General features: G+C 41.9%; 52 pseudogenes; all 52 read right to left on the bottom strand.

Annotated features, from left to right (window-relative positions):
* Positions 1–79: 79 nt before the first annotated feature.
* LOC142734976 (5S ribosomal RNA) lies at positions 80–198 on the bottom strand (annotated as a pseudogene).
* Positions 199–265: 67 nt separating this feature from the next.
* Positions 266–384, bottom strand: LOC142735078 (5S ribosomal RNA; annotated as a pseudogene).
* Positions 385–451: 67 nt separating this feature from the next.
* LOC142735231 (5S ribosomal RNA) lies at positions 452–570 on the bottom strand (annotated as a pseudogene).
* Positions 571–637: 67 nt separating this feature from the next.
* LOC142735258 (5S ribosomal RNA) lies at positions 638–756 on the bottom strand (annotated as a pseudogene).
* A 67-nt stretch (positions 757–823) lies between these two features.
* On the bottom strand, positions 824–942 carry LOC142735237 (5S ribosomal RNA; annotated as a pseudogene).
* A 67-nt stretch (positions 943–1,009) lies between these two features.
* LOC142735063 (5S ribosomal RNA) lies at positions 1,010–1,128 on the bottom strand (annotated as a pseudogene).
* A 67-nt stretch (positions 1,129–1,195) lies between these two features.
* LOC142735205 (5S ribosomal RNA) lies at positions 1,196–1,314 on the bottom strand (annotated as a pseudogene).
* A 67-nt stretch (positions 1,315–1,381) lies between these two features.
* LOC142734961 (5S ribosomal RNA) lies at positions 1,382–1,500 on the bottom strand (annotated as a pseudogene).
* Positions 1,501–1,567: 67 nt separating this feature from the next.
* On the bottom strand, positions 1,568–1,686 carry LOC142735033 (5S ribosomal RNA; annotated as a pseudogene).
* A 253-nt stretch (positions 1,687–1,939) lies between these two features.
* On the bottom strand, positions 1,940–2,058 carry LOC142734975 (5S ribosomal RNA; annotated as a pseudogene).
* Positions 2,059–2,125: 67 nt separating this feature from the next.
* On the bottom strand, positions 2,126–2,244 carry LOC142735043 (5S ribosomal RNA; annotated as a pseudogene).
* A 67-nt stretch (positions 2,245–2,311) lies between these two features.
* LOC142735172 (5S ribosomal RNA) lies at positions 2,312–2,430 on the bottom strand (annotated as a pseudogene).
* A 67-nt stretch (positions 2,431–2,497) lies between these two features.
* On the bottom strand, positions 2,498–2,616 carry LOC142735339 (5S ribosomal RNA; annotated as a pseudogene).
* Positions 2,617–2,683: 67 nt separating this feature from the next.
* On the bottom strand, positions 2,684–2,802 carry LOC142735130 (5S ribosomal RNA; annotated as a pseudogene).
* A 67-nt stretch (positions 2,803–2,869) lies between these two features.
* LOC142735395 (5S ribosomal RNA) lies at positions 2,870–2,988 on the bottom strand (annotated as a pseudogene).
* A 67-nt stretch (positions 2,989–3,055) lies between these two features.
* On the bottom strand, positions 3,056–3,174 carry LOC142735352 (5S ribosomal RNA; annotated as a pseudogene).
* A 67-nt stretch (positions 3,175–3,241) lies between these two features.
* LOC142735015 (5S ribosomal RNA) lies at positions 3,242–3,360 on the bottom strand (annotated as a pseudogene).
* A 67-nt stretch (positions 3,361–3,427) lies between these two features.
* LOC142735053 (5S ribosomal RNA) lies at positions 3,428–3,546 on the bottom strand (annotated as a pseudogene).
* Positions 3,547–3,613: 67 nt separating this feature from the next.
* LOC142735012 (5S ribosomal RNA) lies at positions 3,614–3,732 on the bottom strand (annotated as a pseudogene).
* Positions 3,733–3,985: 253 nt separating this feature from the next.
* On the bottom strand, positions 3,986–4,104 carry LOC142735042 (5S ribosomal RNA; annotated as a pseudogene).
* A 67-nt stretch (positions 4,105–4,171) lies between these two features.
* On the bottom strand, positions 4,172–4,290 carry LOC142735052 (5S ribosomal RNA; annotated as a pseudogene).
* Positions 4,291–4,357: 67 nt separating this feature from the next.
* LOC142735242 (5S ribosomal RNA) lies at positions 4,358–4,476 on the bottom strand (annotated as a pseudogene).
* A 67-nt stretch (positions 4,477–4,543) lies between these two features.
* LOC142735341 (5S ribosomal RNA) lies at positions 4,544–4,662 on the bottom strand (annotated as a pseudogene).
* Positions 4,663–4,729: 67 nt separating this feature from the next.
* On the bottom strand, positions 4,730–4,848 carry LOC142735383 (5S ribosomal RNA; annotated as a pseudogene).
* Positions 4,849–4,915: 67 nt separating this feature from the next.
* Positions 4,916–5,034, bottom strand: LOC142735269 (5S ribosomal RNA; annotated as a pseudogene).
* Positions 5,035–5,101: 67 nt separating this feature from the next.
* LOC142735230 (5S ribosomal RNA) lies at positions 5,102–5,220 on the bottom strand (annotated as a pseudogene).
* A 439-nt stretch (positions 5,221–5,659) lies between these two features.
* On the bottom strand, positions 5,660–5,778 carry LOC142735334 (5S ribosomal RNA; annotated as a pseudogene).
* Positions 5,779–5,845: 67 nt separating this feature from the next.
* LOC142735148 (5S ribosomal RNA) lies at positions 5,846–5,964 on the bottom strand (annotated as a pseudogene).
* A 67-nt stretch (positions 5,965–6,031) lies between these two features.
* Positions 6,032–6,150, bottom strand: LOC142735139 (5S ribosomal RNA; annotated as a pseudogene).
* A 625-nt stretch (positions 6,151–6,775) lies between these two features.
* Positions 6,776–6,894, bottom strand: LOC142735338 (5S ribosomal RNA; annotated as a pseudogene).
* A 67-nt stretch (positions 6,895–6,961) lies between these two features.
* LOC142735141 (5S ribosomal RNA) lies at positions 6,962–7,080 on the bottom strand (annotated as a pseudogene).
* A 67-nt stretch (positions 7,081–7,147) lies between these two features.
* On the bottom strand, positions 7,148–7,266 carry LOC142735394 (5S ribosomal RNA; annotated as a pseudogene).
* A 67-nt stretch (positions 7,267–7,333) lies between these two features.
* LOC142735001 (5S ribosomal RNA) lies at positions 7,334–7,452 on the bottom strand (annotated as a pseudogene).
* A 67-nt stretch (positions 7,453–7,519) lies between these two features.
* Positions 7,520–7,638, bottom strand: LOC142735285 (5S ribosomal RNA; annotated as a pseudogene).
* Positions 7,639–7,891: 253 nt separating this feature from the next.
* Positions 7,892–8,010, bottom strand: LOC142735372 (5S ribosomal RNA; annotated as a pseudogene).
* Positions 8,011–8,077: 67 nt separating this feature from the next.
* Positions 8,078–8,196, bottom strand: LOC142735054 (5S ribosomal RNA; annotated as a pseudogene).
* A 67-nt stretch (positions 8,197–8,263) lies between these two features.
* Positions 8,264–8,382, bottom strand: LOC142735147 (5S ribosomal RNA; annotated as a pseudogene).
* A 67-nt stretch (positions 8,383–8,449) lies between these two features.
* On the bottom strand, positions 8,450–8,568 carry LOC142735060 (5S ribosomal RNA; annotated as a pseudogene).
* Positions 8,569–8,635: 67 nt separating this feature from the next.
* LOC142735239 (5S ribosomal RNA) lies at positions 8,636–8,754 on the bottom strand (annotated as a pseudogene).
* A 67-nt stretch (positions 8,755–8,821) lies between these two features.
* LOC142735219 (5S ribosomal RNA) lies at positions 8,822–8,940 on the bottom strand (annotated as a pseudogene).
* Positions 8,941–9,007: 67 nt separating this feature from the next.
* Positions 9,008–9,126, bottom strand: LOC142735366 (5S ribosomal RNA; annotated as a pseudogene).
* A 67-nt stretch (positions 9,127–9,193) lies between these two features.
* On the bottom strand, positions 9,194–9,312 carry LOC142735027 (5S ribosomal RNA; annotated as a pseudogene).
* Positions 9,313–9,379: 67 nt separating this feature from the next.
* Positions 9,380–9,498, bottom strand: LOC142735000 (5S ribosomal RNA; annotated as a pseudogene).
* Positions 9,499–9,564: 66 nt separating this feature from the next.
* On the bottom strand, positions 9,565–9,683 carry LOC142735226 (5S ribosomal RNA; annotated as a pseudogene).
* A 67-nt stretch (positions 9,684–9,750) lies between these two features.
* LOC142735017 (5S ribosomal RNA) lies at positions 9,751–9,869 on the bottom strand (annotated as a pseudogene).
* A 67-nt stretch (positions 9,870–9,936) lies between these two features.
* On the bottom strand, positions 9,937–10,055 carry LOC142735028 (5S ribosomal RNA; annotated as a pseudogene).
* Positions 10,056–10,122: 67 nt separating this feature from the next.
* Positions 10,123–10,241, bottom strand: LOC142734999 (5S ribosomal RNA; annotated as a pseudogene).
* Positions 10,242–10,308: 67 nt separating this feature from the next.
* On the bottom strand, positions 10,309–10,427 carry LOC142735076 (5S ribosomal RNA; annotated as a pseudogene).
* Positions 10,428–10,494: 67 nt separating this feature from the next.
* LOC142734998 (5S ribosomal RNA) lies at positions 10,495–10,613 on the bottom strand (annotated as a pseudogene).
* Positions 10,614–10,680: 67 nt separating this feature from the next.
* On the bottom strand, positions 10,681–10,799 carry LOC142735142 (5S ribosomal RNA; annotated as a pseudogene).
* Positions 10,800–10,866: 67 nt separating this feature from the next.
* LOC142735236 (5S ribosomal RNA) lies at positions 10,867–10,985 on the bottom strand (annotated as a pseudogene).
* Positions 10,986–11,052: 67 nt separating this feature from the next.
* LOC142734997 (5S ribosomal RNA) lies at positions 11,053–11,171 on the bottom strand (annotated as a pseudogene).
* Positions 11,172–11,200: the final 29 nt, after the last annotated feature.

The raw sequence follows: 11,200 nt of genomic DNA, 5'->3' as shown, positions 1-11,200 counted from the left end.
ATGGCCATTGACATTAAATGCTTTAATCCATAGCCCTTTTTAATCGATTGTGACACAAAATCTAAACGACATAATAAAAAGTCAACCGCACCACGGATTCCCAGACAGTCTCCCACACTGGTACTAGCGAGGCCTTAAGCTGTGTAACTTCTGCGATCTGACGAGAGCAGGCACATACAGCTTAGAATGGCCATTGACATTAAATGCTTTAATCCATAGTCCTTTTTAATCGATTGTGAAACAAAATCTAAACGACATAATAAAAAGTCAACCGCACCACGGATTCCCAGACAGTCTCCCACACTGGTACAAGCGAGGCCTTAAGCTGTGTAACTTCTGCGATCTGACGAGAGCAGGGACATTCAGCTTAGAATGGCCATTGACATTAAATGCTTTAATCCATAGTCCTTTTTAATCGATTGTGAAACAAAATCTAAACGACATAATAAAAAGTCAACTGCACCACGGATTCCCAGACAGTCTCCCACACTGGTACAAGCGAGGCCTTAAGCTGTGTAACTTCTGCGATCTGACGAGAGCAGGGACATTCAGCTTAGAATGGCCAATGACATTAAATGCTTTAATCCATAGTCCTATTTAATCGATTGTGAAACAAAATCTAAACGACATAATAAAAAGTCAACCGCACCACGGATTCCCAGACAGTCTCCCACACTGGTACTAGCGAGGCGTTAAGCTGTGTAACTTCTGCGATCTAACGAGAGCAGGCACATCCAGCTTAGAATGGCCATTGACATTAAATGCTTTAATCCATAGTCCTTTTTAATCGATTGTGAAACAAAATCTAAACGACATAATAAAAAGTCAACCGCACCACGGATTCCCAGACAGTCTCCCACACTGGTACTAGCGAGGCCTTAAGCTGTGTAACTTCTGCGATCTGACGAGAGCAGGCACATTCAGCTTAGAATGTCCATTGAAATCAAAAGCCTTAATCCATAGTCCTATTTAATCTATTGTGAAACAAAATCTAAACAACATAATAAAAAGTCAACCGCACCACGGATTCCCAGACAGTCTCCCACACTGGTACTAGCGAGGCCTTAAGCTGTGTAACTTCTGCGATCTGACGAGAGCAGGAACTTTCAGCTTAGAATGGCCATTGACATTAAATGCTTTAATCCATAGTCCTTTTTAATCGATTGTGAAACAAAATCTAAACGACATAATAAAAATTCAACCGCACCACGGATTCCCAGACAGTCTCCCACACTGGTACTAGCGAGGCCTTAAGCTGTGTAACTTCTGCGATCTGACGAGAGCAGGTACATTCAGTTAAGAATGGCCATTGACGTTAAATGCTTTAATCCATAGTCCTATTTAATCTATTGTGAAACAAAATCTAAACGACATAATAAAAAGTCAACCGCACCACGGATTCCCAGACAGTCTCCCACACTGGTACTAGCGAGGCCTTAAGCTGTGTAACTTCTGCGATCTGACGAGAGCAGGCACATTCAGCTTAGAATGGCCATTGACATTAAAAGCCTTAATCCATAGTCCTATTTAATCTATTGTGAAACAAAATCTAAACAACATAATAAAAAGTCAACCGCACCACGGATTCCCAGACAGTCTCCCACACTGGTACTAGCGAGGCCTTAAGCTGTGTAACTTCTGCGATCTGACGAGAGCAGGGACTTTCAGCTTAGAATGGCAATTGCCATTAAATGCTTTAATCCATAGTCCTTTTTAATCGATTGTGAAACAAAATCTAAACGACATAATAAAAATGCAACCGCACCACGGATTCCCAGACAGTCTCCCACACTGGTACTAGCGAGGCTTTAAGCTGTGTACCTTCTGCGTTCTGACGAGAGCAGGCACATTCAGCTTAGAATGGCCATTGACGTGAAATGCTTTAATCCATAGTCCTATTTAATCTATTGTGAAACAAAATCTAAACGACATAATAAAAAGTCAACCGCACCCCGGATTCCCAGACAGTCTCCCACACTGGTACTAGCGAGGCCTTAAGCTGTGTAACTTCTGCGATCTGACGAGAGCAGGCACATTCAGCTTAGAATGGCCATTGACATTAAATGCTTTAATCCATAGTCCTTTTTAATCGATTGTGACACAAAATCTAAACGACATAATAAAAAGTCAACCGCACCACTGATTCCCAGACAGTCTCCCACACTGGTACTAGCGAGGCCTTAAGCTGTGTAACTTCTGCGATCTGACGAGAGCAGGCACATTCAGCTTAGAATGGCCATTGACATTAAATGCTTTAATCCATAGTCCTTTTTAATCGATTGTGAAACAAAATCTAAACGACATAATAAAAAGTCAACCGCACCACGGATTCCCAGACAGTCTCCCACACTGGTACAGGCGAGGCCTTAAGCTGTGTAACTTCTGCGATCTGACGAGAGCAGGGACATTCAGCTTAGAATGGCCATTGACATTAAATGCTTTAATCCATAGTCCTTTTTAATCGATTGTGAAACAAAATCTAAACGACATAATAAAAATTACACCGCACCACGGATTCCCAGACAGTCTCCCACACTGGTACTAGCGAGGCCTTAAGCTGTGTAACTTCTGCGATCTGACGAGAGCAGGCACATTCAGCTTAGAATGGCCATTGATGTTAAATGCTTTAATCCATAGTCCTATTTAATCTATTGTGAAACAAAATCTAAACGACATAATAAAAAGTCAACCGCACCACGGATTCCCAGACAGTCTCCCACACTGGTACTAGCGAGGCGTTAAGCTGTGTAACTTCTGCGATCTAACGAGAGCAGGCACATCCAGCTTAGAATGGCGATTGACATTAAATGCTTTAATCCATAGTCCTTTTTAATCGATTGTGAAACAAAATCTAAACGACATAATAAAAAGTCAACCGCACCACGGATTCCCAGACAGTCTCCCACACTGGTACTAGCGAGGCCTTAAGCTGTGTAACTTCTGCGATCTGACGAGAGCAGGCACATTCAGCTTAGAATGGCCATTGACATTAAAAGCCTTAATCCATAGTCCTATTTAATCTATTGTGAAACAAAATCTAAACAACATAATAAAATATCAATCGCACCACGGATTCCCAGACAGTCTCCCACACTGGTACTAGCGAGGCCTTAAGCTGTGTAACTTCTGCGATCTGTCGAGAGCAGGGACTTTCAGCTTAGAATGGCCAATGACATTAAATGCTTTAATCCATAGTCCTTTTTAATCAATTGTGAAACAAAATCTAAACGACATAATAAAAAGTCAACCGCACCACGGATTCCCAGACAGTCTCCCACACTGGTACTAGCGAGGCCTTAAGCTGTGTAACTTCTGCGTTCTGACGAGAGCAGGCACATTCAGCTTAGAATGGCCATTGACATGAAATGCTTTAATCCATAGTCCTTTTTAATCTATTGTGAAACAAAATCTAAACGACATAATATAAAGTCAACCGCACCACGGATTCCCAGACAGTCTCCCACACTGGTACTAGCGAGGCCTTAAGCTGTGTAACTTCTGCGATCTGACGAAAGCAGGCACATTCAGCTTAGAATGGCCATTGACATTAAATGCTTTAATCCATAGTCCTTTTTAATCGATTGTGAAACAAAATCTAAACGACATAATAAAAAGTCAACCGCACCCCGGATTCCCAGACAGTCTCCCACACTGGTACTAGTGAGGCCTTAAGCTGTGTAACTTCTGCGATCTGACGAGAGCAGGCACATTCAGCTTAGAATGGCCATTGACATTAAATGCTTTAATCCATAGTCCTTTTTAATCGATTGTGAAACAAAATCTAAACGACATAATAAAAAGTCAAACGCACCACGGATTCCCAGACAGTCTCCCACACTGGTACTAGCGAGGGCTTAAGCTGTGTAACTTCGGCGATCTGACGAGAGCAGGCACATTCAGCTTAGAATGGCCATTGACATTAAATGCTTTAATCCATAGTCCTTTTTAATCGATTGTGAAACAAAATCTAAACGACATAATAAAAAGTCAACCGCACCACTGATTCCCAGACAGTCTCCCACACTGGTACTAGCGAGGCCTTAAGCTGTGTAACTTCTGCGATCTGACGAGAGCAGGCACATTCAGCTTAGAATGGCCATTGACATTAAAAGCCTTAATCCATAGTCCTATTTAATCTATTGTGAAACAAAATCTAAACAACATAATAAAAAGTCAACCGCACCACGGATTCCCAGACAGTCTCCCACACTGGTACTAGCGAGGCCTTAAGCTGTGTAACTTCTGCGATCTGACGAAAGCAGGCACATTCAGCTTAGAATGGCCATTGACATTAAATACTTTAATCCATAGTCCTTTTTAATCGATTGTGAAACAAAATCTAAACGACATAATAAAAAGTGAACCGCACCACTGATTCCCAGACAGTCTCCCACACTGGTACTAGCGAGGCCTTAAGCTGTGTAACTTCTGCGATCTGACGAGAGCAGGCACATTCAGCTTAGAATGGCCATTGACGTTAAATGCTTTAATCCATAGTCCTATTTAATCTATTGTGAAACAAAATCTAAACAACATAATAAAAAGTCAACCGCACCACGGATTCCCAGACAGTCTCCCACACTGGTACTAGCGAAGCGTTAAGCTGTGTAACTTCTGCGATCTAACGAGAGCAGGCACATCCAGCTTAGAATGGCCATTGACATTAAATGCTTTAATCCATAGTCCTTTTTAATCGATTGTGAAACAAAATCTAAACGACATAATAAAAAGTCAACCGCACCACGGATTCCCAGACAGTCTCCCACACTGGTACTAGCGAGGCCTTAAGCTGTGTAACTTCTGCGATCTGACGAGAGGAGGCACATTCAGCTTAGAATGGCCTTTGACATTAAAAGACTTAATCCATAGTCCTATTTAATCTATTGTGAAACAAAATCTAAACAACATAATAAAAAGTCAACCGCACCACGGATTCCCAGACAGTCTCCCACACTGGTACTAACGAGGCCTTAAGCTGTGTAACTTCTGCGATCTGACGAGAGGAGGGACATTCAGCTTAGAATGGCCATTGACATTAAATGCTTTAATCCATAGTCCTTTTTAATCGATTGTGAAACAAAATCTAAACGACATAATAAAAATTCAACCGCACCACGGATTCCCAGACAGTCTCCCACACTGGTACTAGCGAGGCCTTAAGCTGTGTAACTTCTGCGATCTGACGAGAGCAGACACATTCAGCTTAGAATGGCCATTGACGTTAAATGATTTAATCCATAGTCCTATTTAATCTATTGTGAAACAAAATCTAAACGACATAATAAAAAGTCAACCGCACCACGGATTCCCAGACAGTCTCCCACACTGGTACTATCGAGGCGTTAAGCTTTGTAACTTCTGCGATCTAACGAGAGCAGGCACATCCAGCTTAGAATGACCATTGACATTAAATGCTTTAATCCATAGTCCTTTTTAATCGATTGTGAAACAAAATCTAAACGACATAATAAAAAGTCAGCCGCACCACAGATTCCCAGACAGTCTCCCACACTGGTACTAGCGAGGCATTAAGCTGTGTAACTTCTGCGATCTGACGAGAGCAGGGACATTCAGCTTAGAATGGCCATTGACATTAAATGCTTTAATCCATAGTCCTTTTTAATCGATTGTGAAACAAAATCTAAACGACATAATAAAAATTCAACCGCACCACGGATTCCCAGACAGTCTCCCACACTAGTACTAGCGAGGCCTTAAGCTGTGTAACTTCAGCGATCTGACGAGAGCAGACACATTCAGCTTAGAATGGCCATTGACGTTAAATGATTTAATCCATAGTCCTATTTAATCTATTGTGAAACAAAATCTAAACGACATAATAAAAAGTCAACCGCACCACGGATTCCCAGACAGTCTCCCACACTGGTACTAGCGAGGCTTTAAGCTGTGTAACTTCTGCGATCTGACGAGAGCAGGCACATTCAGCTTAGAATGGCCATTGACATTAAAAGCGTTAATCCATAGTCCTTTTTAATCGATTGTGAAACAAAATCTAAACGACATAATAAAAAGTCAACCGCACCACGGATTCCCAGACAGTCTCCCACACTGGTACTAGCGAGGCCTTAAGCTGTGTAACTTCTGCAATCTGACGAGAGCAGGGACATTCAGCTTAGAATGGCCATTGACATTAAATGCTTTAATACATAGTCCTTTTTAATCGATTGTGAAACAAAATCTAAACGACATAATAAAAATTCAACCGCACCACGGATTCCCAGACAGTTTCCCACACTGGTACTAGCGAGGCGTTAAGCTGTGTAACTTCTGCGATCTAACGAGTGCAGGCACATTCAGCTTAGAATGGCCATTGACATTAAATGCTTTAATCCATAGTCCTTTTTAATCGATTGTGAAACAAAATCTAAACGACATAATAAAAAGTCAACCGCACCACGGATTCCCAGACACTCTCCCACACTGGTACTAGCGAGGGCTTAAGCTGTGTAACTTCTGCGATCTAACGAGAGCTGGCACATTCAGCTTAGAATGGCCATTGACGTTAAATGCTTTAATCCATAGTCCTATTTAATCTATTGTGAAACAAAATCTAAACAACATAATAAAAAGTTAACCGCACCACGGATTCCCAGACAGTCTCGAAAAATGGTACTAGCGAGGCCTTAAGCTGTGTAACTTCTGCGATCTGACGAGAGCAGGGACATTCAGCTTAGAATGGCCATTGACATTAAATGCCTCAATCCATAGTCCTTTTTAATCGATTGTGAAACAAAATCTAAACGACATAATAAAAAATCAACCGCACCACGGATTGCCAGACAGTCTCCAACGCTGGTACTAGCGAGGCCTTAAGCTGTGTAACTTCTGCGTTCTGACGAGAGCAGGCACATTCAGCTTAGAATGGCCATTGACGTTAAATGCTTTAATCCATAGTCCTATTTAATCTATTGTGAAACAAAATCTAAACGACATAATAAAAAGTCAACCGCACCACGGATTCCCAGACAGTCTCCCACACTGGTACTAGCGATGCCTTAAGCTGTGTAACTTCTGCGATCTGACGAGAGCAGGCACATTCAGCTTAGAATGGCCATTGACATTAAATGCTTTAATCCATAGTCCTCTTTAATCGATTGTGAAACAAAATCTAAACGACATAATAAAAAGTCAACCGCACCACGGATTCCCAGACAGTCTCCCACACTGGTACTAGCGAGGCCTTAAGCTGTGTAACTTCTGCGATCTGACGAGAGCAGGCACATTCAGCTTAGAATGGCCATTGACAATAAATGCTTTAATCCATAGTCCTTTTTAATCGATCGTGAAACAAAATCTAAACGACATAATAAAAAGTCAACCGCACCACGGATTCCCAGACAGTCTCCCACACTGGTACTAGCGAGGCCTTAAGCTGTGTAACTTCTGCGATCTGACGAGAGCAGGGACATTCAGCTTAGAATGGCCATTGACATAAAATGCTTTAATCCATAGTCCTTTTTAATCGATTGTGAAACAAAATCTAAACTACATAATAAAAATTCAACCTCACCACGGATTCCCAGACAGTCTCCCACACTGGTACTAGCGAGGCCTTAAGCTGTGTAACTTCTGCGATCTGACGAGAGCAGGCACATTCAGCTTAGAATGGCCATTGACGTTAAATGCTTTAATCCATAGTCCTATTTAATCTATTGTGAAACAAAATCTAAACGACATAATAAAAAGTCAACCGCACCACGGATTCCCAGACAGTCTCCCACACTGGTACTATCGAGGCGTTAAGCTTTGTAACTTCTGCGATCTAACGAGAGCAGGCACATCCAGCTTAGAATGACCATTGACATTAAATGCTTTAATCCATAGTCCTTTTTAATCGATTGTGAAACAAAATCTAAACGACATAATAAAAAGTCAGCCGCACCACGGATTCCCAGACAGTCTCCCACACTGGTACTAGCGAGGCATTAAGCTGTGTAACTTCTGCGATCTGACGAGAGCAGGGACATTCAGCTTAGAATGGCCATTGACATTAAATGCTTTAATCCATAGTCCTTTTTAATCGATTGTGAAACAAAATCTAAACGACATAATAAAAATTCAACCGCACCACGGATTCCCAGACAGTCTCCCACACTAGTACTAGCGAGGCCTTAAGCTGTGTAACTTCTGCGATCTGACGAGAGCAGGCACATTCAGCTTAGAATGGCCATTGACGTTAAATGATTTAATCCATAGTCCTATTTAATCTATTGTGAAACAAAATCTAAACGACATAATAAAAAGTCAACCGCACCACGGATTCCCAGACAGTCTCCCACACTGGTACTAGCGAGGCTTTAAGCTGTGTAACTTCTGCGATCTGACGAGAGCAGGCACATTCAGCTTAGAATGGCCATTGACATTAAAAGCTTTAATCCATAGTCCTTTTTAATCGATTGTGAACCAAAATCTAAACGACATAATAAAAAGTCAACCGCACCACGGATTCCCAGACAGTCTCCCACACTGGTACTAGCGAGGCCTTAAGCTGTGTAACTTCTGCGATCTGACGAGAGCAGGCACATTCAGCTTAGAATGGCCAATGACATTAAATGCTTTAATCCATAGTCCTTTTTAATCGATTGTGAAACAAAATCTAAACGACATAATAAAAAGTCAACCGCACCACGGATTCCCAGACAATCTCCCACACTGGTACTAGCGAGGCCTTAAGCTGTGTAACTTCTGCGACCTGACGAGAGCAGGGACATTCAGCTTAGAATGGCCATTGACATAAAATGCTTTAATCCATAGTCCTTTTTAATCGATTGTGAAACAAAATCTAAACTACATAATAAAAGTTCAACCGCACCACGGATTCCCAGACAGTCTCCCACACTGGTACTAGCGAGGCCTTAAGCTGTGTAACCTCTGCGATCTGACGAGAGCAGGCACATTCAGCTTAGAATGGCCATTGACGTTAAATGCTTTAATCCATAGTCCTATTTAATCTATTGTGAAACAAAATCTAAACGACATAATAAAAAGTCAACCACACCACGGATTCCCAGACAGTCTCCCACACTGGTACTAGTGAGGCGTTAAGCTGTGTAACTTCTGCGATCTAACGAGAGCAGGCACATTCAGCTTAGAATGGCCATTGACATTAAATGCTTTAATCCATAGTCCTGTTTAATCGATTGTGAAACAAAATCTAAACGACATAATAAGAAGTCAACCGCACCACGGATTCCCAGACAGTCTCCCACACTGGTACTAACGAGGCCTTAAGCTGTGTAACTTCTGCGATCTGACGAGAGCAGGCACATTCAGCTTAGAATGGCCATTGACAATAAATGCTTTAATCCATAGTCCTATTTAATCTATTGTGAAACAAAATCTAAACAACATAATAAAAAGTCAACCGCACCACGGATTCCCAGACAGTCTCCCACACTGGTACTAGCGAGGCCTTAAGCTGTGTAACTTCTGCGATCTGACGAGAGCAGGGACATTCAGCTTAGAATGGCCATTGACATTAAATGCTTAATCCATAGTCCTTTTTAATCGATTGTGAAACAAAATCTAAACAACATAATAAAAAGTCAACCGCACCACGGATGCCCAGACAGTCTCCCACACTGGTACTAGCGAGGCCTTAAGCTGTGTAACTTCTGCATTCTGACGAGAGCAGGCACATTCAGCTTAGAATGGCCATTGACGTTAAATGCTTTAATCCATAGTCCTATTTAATCTATTGTGAAACAAAATCTAAACGACATAATAAAAAGTCAACCGCACCACGGATTCCCAGACAGTCTCCCACACTGGTACTAGCAAGGCCTTAAGCTGTGTAACTTCTGCGATCTGACGAGAGCAGGCACATTCAGCTTAGAATGGCCATTGACATTAAATGCTTTAATCCATAGTCCTTTTTAATTGATTGTGAAACAAAATCTAAACGACATAATAAAAAGTCAACCGCACCACGGATTCCCAGACAGTCTCCAACACTGGTACTAGCGAGGCCTTAAGCTGTGTAACTTCTGCGATCTGACGAGAGCAGGCACATTCAGCTTAGAATGGCCATTGACAATAAATGCTTTAATCCATAGTCCTTTTTAATCGATTGTGAAACAAAATCTAAACGACATAATAAAAAGTCAACCGCACCACGGATTCCCAGACAGTCTCCCACACTGGTACTAGCGAGGCCTTAAGCTGTGTAACTTCTGCGATCTGACGAGAGCAGGGACATTCAGCTTAGAATGGCCATTGACATTAAATGCTTTAATCCATAGTCCTTTTTAATCGATTGTGAAACAAAATCTAAACGACATAATAAAAATTCAACCGCACCACGGATTCCCAGACAGTCTCCCACACTGGTACTAGCGAGGCCTTAAGCTGTGTAACTTCTGCGATCTGACGAGAGCAGGCACATTCAGCTTAGAATGGCCATTGACGTTAAATGCTTTAATCCATAGTCCTATTTAATCTATTGTGAAACAAAATCTAAACAACATAAAAAAAAGTCAACCGCACCACGGATTCCCAGACAGTCTCCCACACTGGTACTAGCGAGGCCTTAAGCTGTGTAACTTCTGCGATCTGACGAGAGCAGGGACATTCAGCTTAGAATGGCCATTGACATTAAATGCTTTAATCCATAGTCCTTTTTAATCGATTGTGAAACAAAATCTAAACGACATAATAAAAATTCAACCGCACCACGGATTCCCAGACAGTCTCCCACACTGGTACTAGCGAGGCCTTAAGCTGTGTAACTTCTGCGATCTGACGAGAGCAGGCACTTTCAGCTTAGAATGGCCATAGACATTAAATGCTTTAATCCATAGTCCTTTTTAATCGATTGTGAAACAAAATCTAAACGACATAATAAAAAGTCAACCGCACCACAGATTCCCAGACAGTCTCCCACAATGGTACTAGCGAGACCTTAAGCTGTGTAACTTCTGCGGTCTGACGAGAGCAGGCACATTCAGCTTAGAATGGCCATTGACATTAAATGCTTTAATCCATAGTCCTTTTTAATCGATTGTGAAACAAAATCTAAACGACATAATAAAAAGTCAACCGCACCACGGATTCCCAGACAGTCTCCCACACTGGTACTAGCGAGGCCTTAAGCTGTGTAACTTCTGCGATCTGACGAGAGCAGGGACATTCAGCTTAGAATGGCCATTGACATTAAATGCTTTAATCCATAGTCCTTTTT

Source organism: Rhinoderma darwinii, unplaced genomic scaffold (genome assembly GCF_050947455.1).
Source record: "Rhinoderma darwinii isolate aRhiDar2 unplaced genomic scaffold, aRhiDar2.hap1 Scaffold_997, whole genome shotgun sequence".
Lineage (NCBI taxonomy): Eukaryota > Metazoa > Chordata > Amphibia > Anura > Rhinodermatidae > Rhinoderma > Rhinoderma darwinii.
Note: the sequence above shows the minus strand (reverse complement) of the source record. Positions and strands in the feature narration are given on the sequence as shown.